Genomic DNA, 16,121 nt, shown 5'->3' with positions numbered 1-16,121 from the left:
CTCGACCTCGGCCGATCGCCGATTGCGATCAAGCGATAGAGCGAGGACCGTTGGATCTGTGGGGAGGATCAATGGCGGGGATTTAATCGCAATATTATTTTCAGGAAAGTGAATAGACCTTGCCTTAAAGAAGTGTGACAACGATGCTGATGTGACCAACGAAGTGATCGCATCGCAAACATTAGCAGTGCTGTATCGGTGGAAAAGGAACATGACATGCGATATGGTGGACTCGATAGAGTTATAAACGCAGTGTATATGGTTTGAAATCTGATTGCATTTATCGCATATCGGAAGCAGAGGGGGAATGTGTTAAGGAGACCCGCGAAAGTTGGCGACTGTGATTAGCAATAAAGGAGCCTCGAGACCTGTGCAAAAGCTATGGAATAGGTGGAAAAAGGTATAAATGACATGTTTTATGTGTATTTCCCTTATAAAGGGTTTATAATGAAATAAAGCGCCGATACGTGGTTTTCATGTGTAAGTCCAACCTTACCATAAGGAAGTGTGGGAATTGATTCTATATGCGACTTAAGGATTAATGGAAGGTTTATGAGGGTGAATGATTCTGATAGAAAGGAAAGGATGGGTTTATAAAACTGGGCTATTGTAATGAATTTATTCCATCGGGGTTTATTTAAAGGGGCCTTAGCCATAAAGGTTTGAAGACTAATACACGCAGGTGACCCTATTCCAGGTAACCTTGTGTCATTTTGGTATCAGAGTAGTTTTTTCCTTTCTCTCAGTAAAGATGGAGGTAGGAAGAAGGGGTTGAGGAAGAGTTGTCAAAAGAGAAGCAGATGAAGGGTTACAAGAAGAAATTAGAAATTTAACTACACGTTTGGCAGCGGTGGAAGTAGGGAGGCATAGAGATCCGGAAAGTGGGGATGATAGTGAGGAGGAAAATATAGCCACGACAGATGGGTCAGATGACGAAGGACCAGAAATTAAGCTATTAAGGTTAGTTTTGTTGGCTAGCAGCAAGCCAAGACCAGAGCTCTCTAATTATGATGGAAGTTTGTCCAAAAAGGCCTTATTAGATTGGATACGTGAATTAGATAAATATTTTGGGTATGAAAAAATCAGCGAAGACAAGAGAGTTAGGTTTGCTTTCACCAAATTGAAGGGACATGCAGCATTGTTGTGGGACAATGTGCAAGTAGAAAGGAGGAGATTAAACAAACCATTGACTAAAAAATGGGACAAGATGGTTGCTAGAATGAAGAGCAAGTTTCTACCTAAGGATTATCAAATTGCCCTTTATAGACAAGTACAGAACCTGAAGTAGAGAATGATGACTGTGAAGGAATATACTGAATAATTTTATAAAATTAACCTGAGAGCTGGTTATGTAGAAGATACCCCTAAGAAGATAGTGAGGTTTGTGAATGGTCTACGGATGGAGATCCTAGACGAAATTAGCATTCTTTCCCCGAAGACCATGGAGGAAGCTTATCAGAGTGCTTTGGAGGCAGAGGAAAAGATTGCTAGGAAACAAAATGCTAGAAGAAGACATGGTTCTGGTAGAGGTCAAGGACATACCTTTGGCAGAGGTAGGACTACCAACAACAATGAAGAGGGTCGTAGTTCGAAGACTTCGGGATAGTGTGAAAGGGAAGGTAACACCAGGGGAGGAAGGTCATACCAGCAAGAATGAGGTAATGGAAGAGGCAGAGGAAATGCCTATCAGTGTTACAAGTGTCACAAGCGGGGAGACAAGGCCTTTGAATGTCCTAGAAATGAACCAATTGGGAAGACGAGAGCATATGTTGCTCAGCTCGATGAAGCGAAGGCACCACCACAAGAGGTGGAAAATATGCCAGAAACCGGGGAAGCCTTGGTGTTGAACAAGGTATTATTAAAACCAGCTAAAGAAGTAGTTGATCAGACACAGAGGAAAGCGTTGTTTCGGACTGTATGTAAGTCATGCAAAAAATGTTGTAAATTGATTATTGACAGTGAGAGCACTGATAATTTGGTAGCTACGAAGATGGTGGAGAAACTAGGTTTGAAGAGAGAAAAACACACAACTCCATACAGTGTGTCGTGGTTGCAGAAGGGACACCAATTGTTAGTTGATGAACAATGTGAGATATATTTTCAAACAGGCAACTACAAGGATAAGGTGACTTGCGACATAATGCCGATGGACATGTGCCATATTCTGCTAGGCAGACCATGGCAGTATGATAGGAAGGTAGTCCATGACGGAGAGAAAAATTGTTACAGATTTGTCAAAGATGGGATAAAGCATACCTTGGTACCCATGAAAGAAGAGGAGACAACAGAAACAAGTGGAATGAAAGCATTGCTGCTAGGAGGAAAGGAGTTTCTACGACGGATTGAGGAGAGTGAATTGGGTTATGCAGTTGTGAGAAGACCAAGGGCAATATGAGTACACACCAACCTTACTGATTAACCTGTGGAAATACAGAACATGCTGCAAGAATGTAGTGATATTCTGGTAGACGATCTATCGAACAAATTACCACCGAAGCGGAGCATTAGTCACCATATTGATTTTATTCCAGGAGCCAGTTTGCCAGACAAGGATGCTTATCAAATGAGTCTGAACGGTAATGAAGAAATTAGGAAGTAGGTGCAGGAGTTGTTGGATAAAGGACTGATTCAGGAGAGTTTAAGCCCTTGTGCAGTTCCGATTGTTTTAGCTCCTAAGAAAGGAGGTGAGTGGAGAACGTTCACGGATTCTTGGGCCATTAACAAGATCACCATCAGGTATAGATTTCATTTACCTCGGATGGACAATATGATGGATTGCTTGAGTGGAGCAACATACTTTTCAAAGATAGACCTAAAAAGTGGCTACCACCAAATCAGAATTCGAGAAGGTGATGAGTGGAAGACAACTTTCAAGACTAATGAAGGCTTGTAGGAATGGATGGTTATGCCATTTGGGTTAAGCAATTCCCATAGCATGTTCATGCGGTTGATGAACGAGATGCTGAAGAAATTCATTGGTAAATTTGTGATTGTGTATTTGGATGATATACTTATATTCAGCAAGACGAAGGAAGAACATTTTCGACACGTGAGGTATGTGTTGGAAAACTTGTAGCAGAATAAATTACTAATAAATTTGAAGAAATGTTCTTTTTTCAAGAAAGAGTTAATTTATTTGGGATTTTTGATTTCTGAGAATGAACTAAAAATGGATTTGGAAAAGGTTGCAGCCATAGTTAGCTCGCCATCTCCCAAAGGTTTGTTTGAGGTACGAAGATTTTATGGATTGGCGAGTTTTTATTGGAAATTTATAATAAAATTCAGTGGGATTTGTGCACCCATTCTAGACACCATTAAGAAGACAAATCAGCCTTTCCATTGGACAGAGATGGCAGAGAAGAGTTTTTAGTTACTCAAAAGGAAGATTACCAAAAAGCTGATTTTGAGATTACCAGATTTTAACGAACTTTTCCAAGTTTGTTGTGATGGCAGTGGGACAGTCATTGGTGCAGTATTCAGTCAATAGGACAAGCCAGTAACCTATTTAAGTGAGAAACTAAATGAATGTAGGCAAAAATACATGTCCTACGACAAGGAATTTTATGTGGTGGTTCAAGCACTAAAGCATTAGAGACATTATCTGTTGGCCAATGAATTTGTTTTATTTTCAGACAATTCTGCGTTGCAGTATATTATGCAGCAGCATAAGTTGAACCATAAACATGCCAAGTGGGTGGAGTACTTGCAGATTTTTACGTTTGTGTTGAAACACATCAGCGGTCAAGCCAACAAAGTGGTAGATGCATTAAGCAGGAGGAATTTGATCCTACAAGAAAGTAGAATACAAGTATTAGGATTTGAACATCTTAAGGACTTGTATGAGATAGATGTAGATTTTAAGGAAGCCTATGAATCTTGCCAAAATCCATTGTTGAGAGATAATACTTCATGGCTCGACTATAACATGTAGGAAGGATTGTTGTTTAAAGGAGGGTAGTTATGTATTCTGGAATGTTCTATGAGAGAGAACTTAATCCAGGAAAAGCATAGTGGAGGTTTAGCCGGGCATTTTGGCATAGACAAGACCTTGGATCAGTTAAGCCACTTTTACTACTGGCTGAAGATGCGCAGAGATGTACAAAGTTTTGTGACTAGATGTAAAGTGTGTCAGCTTAGAAAGGGACACAACCAAAACATAGGGTTGTATACACACTTACCCATTCCGGACATACCATGGGACTCAGTCAGTTTATACTTTGTCTTAGGTTTGCCAAAGACACAACGGGGATTCGATTCCGTCATGGTGGTGGTGGATCGTTTCACCAAAATGGCACATTTCATTCCATGCAGGAAAACTAGTTATGCCACACATGTAGCACATTTGTTCTTTACCGAGATAGTAAGATTGCATGGCTTGCCAAAGTCTGGGAAATTTATTGAGGAGTTTGGTTGGAGAAAATTCTCGACAATGGGCTCGTGTGCTTGCACAAGTGGAATTTTCTTATAACGATTTGCCCAATCGAAGCATGGGCAGCAGTCCTTTCCAAATCTTATACGGAATGCATCCACGTGGAGTACATGAGTTACGAGATTTGGGACAGTTGGAGTGTAGGAGTGCCAATGGTGAAGACTTCGCAAAGGCAGTCAATGATCTTCAAGCATAGGTGAAATTAAAATTATAAAATAGCAGCCCAAGATACAAGCAGAAGGCAGATTTGAAATGGTGGGAGGTACAATTCAACGTAGGAGACATGGTATTAGCACAACTACGCAAGGAGAGGTTTCCTACAGGCGAATACAACAAGTTGAAATGGAAAAAAATTGGGCCTTGCAGGATTCTTCAAAAGTTTTTTGTGAATGCTTATGAACTGCAGTTACCCCCAGGTATTGGAATTTCACCCATTTTCAATGTGGTAGATCTGTATCCCTACATTGCGGCAAATGAAGAAGACAGTTCAGAAAGATGAACACGGGACACCCAGAAAGAGAATGATTCGTGGATTAAACAAATGCCCCTAGCAAAGCCTCTAGAGATCGAAAAGATCCTAGATACTTAGGTGGTCAAATGGAGTCGAAGGAAGGAATATTTGCAGTACTTAGTCAAGTGGAAGGGTCATCCTATTGAAGATAGTTCTTGGTTAGATGCTGGTCAGATTCAGAGCATCGGGTACTCTAATGAAGAGCTCATGGACAAGAGCCGTGAATTTAAATTACCCCGGGAGCCTAATGCAGGAGCATCCGAATGAAGAGGCGACACCTGGGAAATATTTTTGTTCTATTTTAATTTGTTTCATTTAAAGTTAAGTCTCACTCAGCCATTGTTATTTCTTAAATTAGGCAAACAGATTAAGTTAGGATTAGTTAAGAACTGTTTGAAGAAACTGTTGAGCAACTAAAAAATAACTGAGGAATAGTTCCTCAACTGTAAAAGAAATTGCTAATAATGTATTGAAAATAAAAGAGAGAGAGGGGGAGAGGGTTTCAGCTGCTTCTTCTTCTTCATTCTGGTTATCCTAATTAGAGTATGATTGTAAGCCTATGGGCAGAATGTAAAAGAGGCCACTGGTATTAGGAGAGAAGGCCATAGAGAGAGACAGAGTCTCAATATATATCCTTTGTTTATTTGTTATGTGAGAATATAAATTCAAATCAATATAAATGTGTGTTTTGAGTGATTGAATTATGAATTCAATGTGAATCAAAGCTTCTGTACCATATATCTATATCTATATATATATATATATATATATATATATATATTATATATATATATATATATATATATATCTATAGATATAGATATATGCAGTTGAATTTAGTGGACTGAAAGAGGAGATTGAATACATAGAGAAGAATTGCACGCGGCATAGCGGAAAGTGTTATAAGACCCGAATAATAGAGGAGCGAAAGATTGAGGAAGTGGTGCTTAGCGACTGTTGGATCTAAAAGATCAACAGTTGAGATCTGATCACGGAGAATGAGCGGAGTTTTAGCTATCGCATCGGAGGAAAACAAAAGGGCATGAATAACCTTGACCTTGGCCGATCGCCGATTGTGATCAAACAATAGAGTGAGGACCGTTGGATCTGTGGGGAGGATCAATGGCAGGGATTTAATCACAATATTAATTTTGGGGAGGTGAATAGACCTTACCTTAAAGAAGTGCGACAATGATGCTGATGCGACCAGCGAAGTGATCGCATTGCAAACATTAGCAGTGCTGTATCGACGTAAAAGGAGCACGACATGCGATATGGCAGACCCGATAGAGTAATAAATGCAGTGTATATGGTTTGAAAGCTGATTGCATTTATCACATATCGAAAGCGGAGGGGGAATGTGTTAAGGAGACCTGCAAAAGTTGGCGACTACAATTAGCGATAAAGGAGCCTCGAGACCTGTGCAAAAGCTATGGAATAGGTGGAAAAAGGTATAAATGAAAAGTTTTATGTGTATTTCCCTTATAAAGGGCTTATAATGAAACAAAGCGCCAATACGTAGTTTTCATCTGTAAGTCCAACCTTAGCATAAGGAAGTGTGGGAATTGATTCTATATGTGGCCTAAGGATTAATGGAAGGTTTATGAGGGTGAATGATTCCGATAGAAAGAAAAGGATGGGTTTATAAAACTGGGCTATTGTAATGAATTTATTTCGCCGAGGTTTATTTAAAGGGGCCTTAACCGTAAATGTTTGAAGACTAATACATGCAGGTGACCCAGGTAGCCTTGCGTCAATTTCTCCGCGAATGCATGCGTTTATGTGTGGGTGCGTTGTTAGAATTGTTGAACCCAAGCCATATGCAATTAAGTTAAGTCAAATTCCTCGAATGATTTGCTTGAATGATTCCTAGAACTATTTGAAGGGGTTACTATTGGCTTCTATCTACTAAGAAAGATGCACAATCCCTTGTTCTGCAATTTTTTTCAAATAAGTATTCTATTTAAAATATTTTTTTAATATATAGTTTCGCCTAGGGTTGAAATCTCGGTTTAGCCATAAGTTTTGGAAATCTAAGTTACAACTATCAAGCTTTAGTATTTTGGGTGCTTCAAGGGTTCTTGATAGTGCCGAATCCATTTCCACTATAAAGAAAATGATTCCAATACTCCCAAAATCAAATTTTGAAGAATTTTAGTCTAGGGAAATTATGATAGGTTTAGACCACACTAACAGGTTTTACCCTGTAAAATCTACAACAACACGTGTATCATGCCTAACTCTGCTGATTTCTAAGAACTCAATTGAGAACTGCTTGTGGAGTTTCTATTTTTCCCCGCCATTAAAAACCCATTTCGTTTTGTCTCTCCTCCCAAAAATACTGGATTCTGCATATGCAGGGAAATCAATATACCCAATATGATACAGAGAGTTGAAATTGACAAGACAACTTATAAAATGTGATCATTTCACTTGGAATCTGGCGACACACTTTTTAGTTAAACTATGACTTAGCTTGGAATCTGGCGACACAATTTTTAGTTAAACTGTGATATCTTATTATTTGAAAAGTTTTTTTTTTTTTTTTTTTTGTATATATAGATTGAGTAGGGTGAAAAACTTGAGACACTAGAATTATAAATATTTTACAACTCAAATTTGTAATCTCAATATAGAATTTTCTTTAACTATCACTAGACACTATCACTAGACATTGACATCTTTAAATCTCAGAAAACCATGGAAACTCCAGGAAGGAAAAAGGTAGGAATCAGAGTCATTTCCAGGAGAAAGAAAAAAATCGAAATATATTTTGTCAAAAATCCAAATATATTTTGCAGGACAAGAGAAAAGGAAAGGTGAATCTATTAAATAAAAGAGTTCAGGTATTAGAACAAGTTAAAACTGAATAAAGAAAATTATTCTTCTCCTACCAGAATGAAAAATATGGCATGAGGAATAACCCAATGACCAGAAAACACAAGTTTCCATATTTCAAATTCTCATGGTTGGTTCCCATAAAATGTAAAAGGGGTCAAAGAGATTGAGTGCCCGCGGGGCAACCAACGATGCCGTGAACCCCAAGATAAAATAATCAAAATTGATCGAGTTCCTAATTGTCGTCGTGTTGTATATCGTTGTTGTCATTATTTTTTAATATAACACTTAAATGGTATGTCTAGTGCATGGAATCCTTGATGAATGTTATATGTACCGTCGAAAATTAATTATAAAGACAAATATACCCTAAATAAATTTAAATCTAGAGACGATCACTTTTTAAGGGAAAGGAGTAAAATAAAAACAAAATAGACGTGCAGAAAGGAACAAACATGTTTTGTAAGTTGGAAGAGAACATTCCTTCTGCGTTCATTGAAGAGAAGTGGCACAACATTTCCTCCCTGCACTGCCTCGCCTTCATTAAAGAGAACATTTATTAAACTAATTGATTAAATTTTGTCGAAATTTTTATTAAACCAATTGATTATACTTGGTTTATAGTTGCAAGTTGACCTAATATAATCCAACAGCTCCATGAACCTCATATTACTTCTTAATTTCATTTTTATTACTTAAATTAAATAATTATTCGTTTTAACTTTACAATTTTAAATTGTTTCATAATCTTTAAATTTGTATATAAAAGATAACAAAAGCAATAATGTTAATTATAGGTATAGAAAAAATAAATAAATTATGTTGAATTGTATCATTCATCTTTAAAAATATGCTTACTATTTAAAAGAATTAGAAAAAATAGGTGTTTAATATTAATACTTTTGACCTAGATGATATTTATGATTAAAAAATAAGAATATAATTGCATTAATATTTGTGTAAATAAAATGCAATTAGAGAATTTACAAAATATCTCATAGATTATTAAAATATAATTAAATATTTTATTAAATTAGTTGTAAATTTATAAAATATTTAAATAAAAATAAACGAAAACAAATTTATATAACAAATGATTTTAGCGTTGATAAGGTTGTTTATCTTATAAATGAAAATATTTTCATAATAGGTACTCGGGTATGGTGTCAATCATGATGTACTGCTGATATATAGTACAAATATTAAATATTTATATTTTAAAATAATAAAAATGAGTTTTGATTTGGTCACACTTTGACCTGAAGTGACTGTTATATTTTTTAAATTATAATAAATAATTAATTGATATATAGTTTAATATATTTTTTTTCGAAACAGTGGTTGTTAATTTAATAATTATTTAAAAGAATGGTGGTTTACTTGTTTAATAATTATTGTTCTAATGAAATATATTTATGTGAGATGCAAGAGTGTTTCTCTTTTAACGAGAGTGTTTCTTTTTGGATTAATACAAGAGTGTTGCTTTTTTAACTATTATATGCAATTTATTGATGCATTGAAATTTTTTGAAAGCATTGATTGCAATCAATTGAATAAAATCAAATTTGCAATTAATGTATTCAACAGATACTTCTAATATATTGCAAGAAATGCATTGAATAGATTTGAATGCATCAATAGATTGTATTGATTGAATGTTGAACAATATAATTTGGATGAGCATCTTAGTGTTAATATTTAAGCGATGATTTTTGTACAATGTTATGTTCAAACCATTAATAATAAGACAACTTAGTTCATTTTCATTTTAAGGTTCAAGATGAATTGCTATCCTTCTTTCCCATCAATTTCACTTCCCAAATTCAATAGAATAATTTATTTTTTATAAACTATCATAGATTTTAATTATAATTTAGGTTTATGTATAAAATATATATTGTAATTGCAAATAGAATATTAATATATTAAAAAAATTAATATTTAAATATTTAAAATAGAAAATTTTAGGAACAATTATTTTTATGGAAATTTGAGTAATAATAGTTTTACTGCTAAATAAACTTTTTATATGGATGGAGTATATATAACATTGAATAGATCTTTATTTTATTTTTATTTATGCAATCAATTTTTTTTAAAACATTGCATATATTTTTAAGCCTTTTATCAATAATTTTTTATGCATGGAATAAATTTAATGCAATGAATATATTTTATTTTAGTCAATATATTTGTATGCATTGAATGCATTTTAATCAATAAATCTAATGCATTCAACCTATTCCATTAGTGGGTTGTTTTTAATAATTTAAAATTTAAATGAACCAAATTTTATTGCAATGTATTGCAATCAATTGAAATACATTCAAGTTATGCATTCAATCTAGGCAATTTACACTTGCATTCAAATCTATTGAAAACATTGATTGCAGTCAATTGAATAAAATCAAAATTGTAATCAATGCATTCAACATATTTTAAATGCATTCAATAAATTGCAATCAATGCATTCAATAGATTTGAATTCATCAATAGATTATATAGACTATATAAATCAGATTTCAATACAATTAACTCCATTGAATAAATTTTTTTAGATTTATTACATTCAATGTATTTACTGCATTATATTTTATGGCCTCCATAGATTTTATCAACTAGATTTCGTTTTATTCTATTGATAAAAAAAAAATTAAATGGTTTTTTTATTAAAACTTTATATGTGCAATGTCATAATTCAAAATGTGAAATAAATTATATCACATAAATTATATAAATCTACCATATAAAAATCTAAAAATTATATTATGTATTTTTATAAGGTAGATTTAAAAATTGTATATAAAATGTGTTTTACATACATATGTGTTCAATTGAATTTATTGATTGAATAAAACAAGGTTGAGTGTATTTCAATTGATTGCAATATATTTAAGTGCGTTAGATTGCAATTAAATTTGGTTTGCTTAAATTATAAAATATTAAAAACAATCCACTAATGGAATAGGTTGAATGCATTAGATTTATTGATTAAAATGCATTTAATGCATGCAAATATATTGACTAAAATAAAATATATTCAATGCATTAAATTTAGTGAATGCATAAATAATTATTGATAAAAAGATTTAAAATATATTCAACGCTTAAAAAAAATTGATTGCATCAATAAAAATGAAATAAAGTTCTATTCAATGTTAGACATACTCTATCCATATAAAAATGTTTATTTAGTAGTAAAACTATTATTCCTCAAATTTTCTATTTTAAATATTTAAATCTTCTTTTTTGAATATATTAATATTTTATTTACAATCAAAATATATATTTTATACATAAACCTAAATTATAATTAAAATCTATGATAGTTGATAAAAGATAAATTATTCTATTGAATTTGGGGAGTGAAATTGATGGGAAAAAAGGATAGCAACTCATTCTTGAACCTTAAAATGAAAACGAACTAAGTTGTCCTATTATTAATGGTTTGAACAATAACATTGTACAAAAGTCATCACTTAAAAATTAACACTAAGATGCTCATCCAATTTATATTGTTCAACATTCAATCAATACAATATATTGATGCATTTAAATCTATTCAATGCAGTTATTGCAATAGATTGGAAGTATTTAACATCTATTGAATACATTAATTGCAAATTTAATTTTATTCAATTAATTGCAATCAATACTTTCAAAATATTTCAATGCATCAATAAATTGCATGTACTGGTTAAAAAGGCAACACTCTTATATTAATCCAAAGAGAAACACTCTCATTAAAAAAGAAACACTCTTGCATCTTATATAAATATATTTCATTACAACGATAATTATTAAACAAATAAACAACCATTCTTTTAAATAATTATTAAACTAACAACCACTATTTTGAAAAAAATCATTAAACTATATATCATTTAATTATTTATTATAATTTAGAAAATATAACACTCACTTCAGGTCAAAATGGGACCAAATCAAAACTCAATTATATTATTTTAAAATATAAATATTTAATATTTGTAATATATATCAGCATTACATCATGATTGACACCATACCCCAGTAGAAATTATTATAAAAATATTTTCATTTATAACATCATGCTTGACACCATACCCCAATACAAATTATTATAAAAATATTTTCATTTATAAGATAAGCAACCTTATGAACACTAAAATCATTTGTTATATAAATTTGTTTTCGTTTATTTTTATTTAGATTCTTTATAAATTTACACCTAAATTTATAAAATATTTAATTATGTTTTATTAATCTATGAGATATTTTATAAATTTTTTAATTACATTTTATTAATCTATGAGATGGACACCTTGTGAGAAGAATAATATCGTTAACGTAGAGAAGAAGGATGATGACTATCCCAGCTAAGATCATGCCAACGCATCCTGCTTCCTCTAAACAACCTTCTATCTTGTCGATGTAAATGTCAAATAGGTAGGGGAGAGGGGGCAACCTTGTTTAACTCTTACTCTCCTTATAGAAGTGGGTCTTTCCCCTATGGAGAGCCTAGCTATGACTAGGCTTCTATTGTACAAGCACAAACTCAATAACATAGGAGACAATAGACTTCCTAGGCTAGCTTTAAATTCGAGCCAAAACCACCTAAGGCTCAGACAAGGTTGGTATAAATACACCAGGGCCTGGTTAAACCATTGGGAGATCGATGAAAATTTTGCATTGCAAAACATTAATAACATTAAAAATATTGTTACTTCTAAGTTCAAAGAAAAAATGTGGTGTGAGAAAGATTTAACAGCTAAAAGAAAATTAAGATATTATAAGGAGGTCATCAACCCCACCTTAGAAGATCAAAAGTATCTCTCTATTTTAACTAGCTCAGAGAAGAAAATTAATATAGCCAAGATTGGAACAAACTCTCATGAGCTCCATAGTGAAATGAGTCATTTGGCAGTTCCTAAAACACCATGGATGGAAAGGTTCTACCATCTCTATGAGAATACGAACATCGAGGATGAAAATCACTTCCTCTTAGAGTGCCCCGCATACAACCACATTAAATCTCAGTTTCAAAATCTTTGTTGCAATACTGACATTCCTAGCCTTTTATGTTGTCAAAGTTACAGTGAGCTCGGGAGGCTTCTCTCCAAGCTTTTTGAGCATAGGAATAAAATCCTAAATCAAACTAAATTATTCGTTTCTTTAGGTCCGATAGACCAAAGTTTGGTCTCAGTGGACGTTAACCACCACCATCATCATCATCAATAATAAATTTATATAACATATTTTGATTCATTTAGATTTTATGAATAATTTTTTATGCATTGAATAGTTTTTATTTTTAGCAATAGAATATTTTTTATGCATTGAATAGGTGATTATTTTATTTTTATGCAATCAATAGATTTTTAAGCATTGAATGGATTTTTAAGCATTTTATAAATATTCTTTATGGATTGAATAGATTTTATTCTTATCAATAGAATACATTATATGCATTGAATAGATTTTATTTTAATCAATGCATTTGTATGCATTGAATAATTTTTAATCAATAAATCTAATGCATTAAGTATATGCAATTTATTGATGCATTGATTGCAATCAATTGAATAAAATCAAATTTGCAATCAATGTATTCAACATATGTTAAATGCTTCCAATAGATTGGAATAAATGCATTGAATACATTTGAATGCATCAATAGATTGTATAGATTGAATGTTGAACAATATAAGTTGGTTGAGCATCTTAGTGTTAATTTTTAAGTGATGATTTTTGTACAATGTTATTGTTCAAATAATTAATGATAAGACAACTTAGTTCATTTTCATTTTAAGTTTAAGAATGAGTTTCCATCCCTCTTTCCCACCAATTTCACTCCCCAAATTCGATAGAATAATTTTTTTTTATAAACTATCATAGATTTTAATTATAATTTAGGTTTATGTATAAAATATATATTTTAATTGTAAATAGAATATTAATATATAATTTATTATTATTATTATTATTATTTAAAATATAAAATTTGAACAATTATTTTTATGGAAATTTGAGGAATAATAGTTTTCCTGTTAACATTGAATAGATATTTATATAATTTTTATTTATGCCATCAATAAATTAATTAATAGAAAATTATTTTATTTTTATTTATGCAATCAATAAATTTTTAAGCATTGAATAGATTTTTAAGCATTTTATCAATAATTTTTTATGCATTGAATAAATTTAATGCATTGAATAGATTTTATTTTAATCAATACATTTGTATGCATTGAATGTATTTTAATCAATAAATCTAATGCATTCAATCTATTCCATTGGTGGAGTGTTTTTAATATTTTCAATAATATTTTGGAATTGGACACATGACATGTTAATAGTGTGGATATTAGGTGTTTTGAAACTAAAAAATAGTTGAAAATCCTTGAGACAATGTTAAAGACAATAGGGGAAAAAAATAAGAATGTTTTATTACACACAGTAAATATGCATATAATGAAACCATATTGTTAACTAAAGTTTTCAATACACCAAACGTTAACATAAGTGTCATCTATTATACGTACTAGATTTATGTAAAAAAATAAATTATAGATTTTAAATAATAAAATCTATTTTATAGATTTAAGTTAAATCCTATAGATTTATTTTATGTATTCCAAAAATTAGAACAATTCAAGAATAAGAACAAAAAAGCATAGAAAAGCATTTAGAATTTAGTTTATTTAGATTTAAATACAAATATTAAGAATTGGTGTAAAAATTGTGTTGATAATAAAAGATCTAAACTTTCTTATTGGTTTAATTTTATGTTTTCAATATAAAATCTATTTTATCTAATAGATTTATATAATACATATGGTTCATTTTGATTTGATATAAAATATTTATATATTAAAATTTTGTTCATTTAAATTTAAATAAATAAATCCAGAATCCATGTAAAAATTGTGTTAATAATAAATTATGTTAATTTCTTATTAATTCAATTTATTGTATTCAATATGAAATTTGTAGAATCTATTAAATATCAATATATTAATATATATGTTTTATATTAATATTAAACATCACTATCTCTTTTAATGTTATTAATATTAATAATATTATTACTATTTACACATCATTATTATTATTATTATTATTATTATTATTATTATTAAATATAGATATTAATGTTAAACATAGAAATTTATGTAAAAATATATTTTGCATCTATACATTAATGTGAATATTTTTGTATGTAAATATTTTTATTAAACATTACACTTAATAACTTTAGGTTTATTTAGGTTTAGTGATGTTAGGATTAAAATATTTGGTAATTTTATATCATTTGGTTCATGTAGCATTGTGTTAATTTATAACAAGAGGTTTTGAAGTTTAGGTTTTTTAACATTAAAAAAATTGGTTTAATGTTAATATTTATATTGAAAATAAAAAATTGATATCAATATTAAAAATATATTAATAGAAACATTATAACATCAATATTAAACATAGACATTAATATAAACATAATTATAGGTTTACTAACATTAATAATATTGGATTATAGAGATTAGGTTTATAAAATTGTGGAATTTTGTTCATTGTTGTAATAATGTTCTGATCACTCATTTGATTTTATACAATGTGTATATGTGAAGCTTTTCCATGTGTAGATGGTAAATTAACTTTGTATGTTACTTTTAATTTTATTAAATATTAAATTGTTTTGTTCATATCAAATGTGTTTTCTTATGTTAGGTGATTTCATTGTTTGATCATATGGATCGAGCTATTTGGAGTTGTCTTCCATTTGGAATTCTTGAAATTGTCTCCTTTGGCTCCCTTTATAAGTTGTTTTGCAAAACCATTCTTTATTATTGCATTGCAAGCATGTCTCTATGAATGAATTTGGATTTATGGTTCCTTTCCTCAATAATTAAGGCAAATATTTTCTTTGGAATACCTTAATCCGAATGGGAGCATATCTCATTTTTATTTGTGATCCATAGGTTCCAGATACAGAGTAGAGTCTACTATTTGACTTGTTAGCACTCCAAGAAACTCTCCTAGGTTGTAGCTCGGAGATGCCTGCCAACATATAAATCTTCAATATCGTTCTCTGAACTATTGGAATTGATTGGGGGTTTGGCTGAAGTCAGATGAATGTTCATCTTAGTTTTCACTCAAGACATGCATGAACACCCTAAGCTGGACAAGGCTTTCGACCACTAATGCTCAATAGTTTATAGATTCAATGAATAGATGGAGAATCTTGACTGTACCAACAGATACATACATAAACACATATGAATGGCTAGCTATAGAAAGTAAATGAAGCTTGCAAATCTAATTTATCAACGCAAAGATAAGATGACAGTTATTTGGCATTAG

Source organism: Pinus tabuliformis, chromosome 4_2, assembly GCF_031772625.1.
Source record: "Pinus tabuliformis cultivar Carrire ecotype Pingquan chromosome 4_2, CPIR1, whole genome shotgun sequence".
NCBI lineage: Eukaryota > Viridiplantae > Streptophyta > Pinopsida > Pinales > Pinaceae > Pinus > Pinus tabuliformis.
This window is presented reverse-complemented; position numbering follows the sequence as displayed.